Source organism: Dermacentor variabilis, chromosome 3 (assembly GCF_050947875.1).
Source record: "Dermacentor variabilis isolate Ectoservices chromosome 3, ASM5094787v1, whole genome shotgun sequence".
In the NCBI taxonomy this organism is placed as follows: Eukaryota; Metazoa; Arthropoda; class Arachnida; order Ixodida; family Ixodidae; genus Dermacentor; species Dermacentor variabilis.
Window position 1 is genome coordinate 154,680,923 of NC_134570.1, and position 2,986 is coordinate 154,683,908.

Sequence of the window (2,986 nt, forward strand, 5' to 3'; positions counted from 1 at the left end):
TCTGGTGTATGATAGAAAGATACAGCACGATTTTTTTCTCAATAAGCGAAGTCACAATGTTTGAATATTATGAAGAAGGAAGACCGTATATGATGCTGTATATGATGTGGTACCATCAATGTTGCTGAGATGTCATGAAGCAAGCTCGTGCACAGGCCTGTTGTGTTGTAATTTACCGCTTTTCGCAAGACATTCACTTGGGTCCGATTACAATTCTCGAAGTAGCAGACATACTTTGGAAAAAGATGCCGCGGATGCAAAACAGCGGAAATGGATGTTCTGCCCAATGTACAAGCGCATACTGATTGAAAATTTAGCACCAGCTTGAACAAGAAATGAATACTGAGGTAAGACGCCACCACCGGCTTGAAAGCGCACTGGCTGGCTCGTTTTCAGAAGCGTATTATATTACCTTGTGCGAAGCGTGTCGGTGGTCTTTCTACTACGTCACTAGTTTGGCTACAGAGCATTAAATTAGGCGCTTGAGGTCTCAGTGCCGCAAAGTCCAATGTGCAATAGTGGTTAGTTGCGAATAATCTGTGAGTATAAATTCAAGAAAGAGGTAACTAAGCTCCGAAATGCTTACCTCGATATCGTCATCTTTCAGACAAAAGGGAGACCCGTAAATATTAAAACAGCAGAAGCTACATCAAAGCGCCGTCGAACGACTGTAAGTTGTTCAAGCCGGAACTGATTTCCTATAAAAGAACGCTTAAGAATCAACAAGCAAGCAAGGAACGAGAAAGATGCACCGCTCTCACGATCGAAGAAAATATATTTCGGTGCAGGCACCATCGTTCAAGCAGGAAGTTAAGCCGTCACATGTCTAGGAGGAGGAAAGAAAGGGAGAATGCAGGGGTGTTAGTTTGCATAGGTATAGAGGACACAAGCAGCCATCTCATATGTTCATCAACACAACATCAGGCAATAAAGATACATCAAGACACAGTTAAGAGCAGCTCATAAAAAAAAGACACTCTTTTTCAGCGCTTGCGCCGAAATAAACTTTTTTATCATGAGAGCATTGCGTCCTTGTAGTTCTTGTTCTCACGTTCCCCAGCGCATCTCTTATAGCGACTAGAAATGCCCAATTGACTCGATATCGCCGAATAATGCATGCCGCAGCCCGAAATGTGGTCAGTGAAAGTTGGACAGAGTAATTATCCTCAATGCACTGTGAAAGAGCCAGTCAACACACCCAGTTCCTGAACAAATATATAGCCCGGCAACAAAGGGACATATGTATGCACATGAACCATTGAGGACGACGCAACGAACTATGGAAAGAAGAATGATAGGTGTAACGTCCCTGGTGCGGCGCCAAGCCCACCTTATATCACATTACATGGGAATGCGTTCAGAATCAACAATTCCTTCAAATAAAAGACCCGAGTGCGGAGCAGTGGGAGAGGGTGCTCTCCAGCAGCGACCCGAAAGTCCAGCATGGACTAGTAAGGCACGCTCGCCGAGTAGCCACCCTCAATGGTGCCCTGGAATAGGGGCGTCGACCCTGCGCAGATGGGGAAGAAGACCGTGAAGACGGCCGACCGCATCTGCCACCGCTGATTTCTAACCAATTAGAGCAAATAAAGTTTTTCCTCCTCCTAACGTTAAGGGATAAGAAAAGAGCAGATTGGGTGAGGGAACAAACGCGAGTTAATGACATCTTAGTTGAAATCAAGAAAAAGAAATGGGCATGGGCAGGACATGTAATGAGGAGGGAAGATAACCGATGGTCATTAAGGGTTACGGACTGGATCCCAAGGGAAGGGAAGCGTAGCAGGGGGCGGCAGAAAGTTAGGTGGGCGGATGAGATTAAGAAGTTTGCAGGCACGGCATGGCCACAATTAGTACACGACCGGGGTTGTTGGAGAAGTATGGGAGAGGCCTTTGCCCTGCAGTGGGCGTAACCAGGCTGATGATGAACCATACGCAGAGAGTCGGTACTTATTCACACCCGCTGTGGTGGCCTAGTGGCTTTCACGTTGAGCTGCTAAGCCTGAGCGTGGGAGATCAGATTCCGGTGAGGGCAGCCACATTTCGATGGGCGTGAAAGGCAAAAATAACCGTGTACCTGAAATTGGGTGCACGGCAGAGAACCCCTGGTGGTCGAGATTAATGCGGAGTCTCCCACTAAGCCGTGCCTCATTATCAGGTCGTGGTTCTGGCCCGTAAAATCCCACAATTCAAATAATGATTTTTTTACTTATTCATCGGCTGAAAGGGTAGATCATCGCGCAAAATGAATAAAAAGTTTTGTACGTAAGATGGTCACAGCTGTCTTGAGCGCGGCACTGTGAACCTTCGCACCGTTTGCGCATTTTACCGCGAGGCACCGCTAGATGGAGAGTGGCTTTGTTTACAGGCGCACGAAGCCAACTGCGCGAAGCCAAACGGGCAAGCCATTGCCATATTCACCCTTATCCCCTGATCAACCGCAGCGATGACGGCATGAGTTGTAAACGATTGGTGACGAACCTCGATAGAGAAACACTTTCCCCTGGCTGCCTGGACATAGCGAATGCCGCCCTTGGCGTATATTGTGGGGTTCGGTTGCACTGAAATGCGAGACACACGAGCAGTGGTTATACCTGCCCGCCTGGCAGGCGAATACACAGATGCGGCGAACTCACTGTCGTTGTATCAATATCATAACTTCAAGTAACGTCATCACAATTGTGATCACGCCGTCATTGTCATACCACCATCGTCGTTCCATCGATGTCAATAATTATTCTTCGTTGTATTCTAATTATAACGTCGTCATTCAGTCGTGAATATACGGCCCTTGTCATGCCGCCATCGTTCATAGTCGCTGTTATGCCTGCGTTGTCTGACCGTCGCCGTAATGTCGTCGTGGACGTACCATCATCGTCACTCCAGCTTCGTCCTTCGACTCTCGTCATGCCGTCATCATCACGACATCGTCGTCATACAGTTTTTCTGAACCACTAATCGTCACGTCATTGTCATCATACACTTGTCA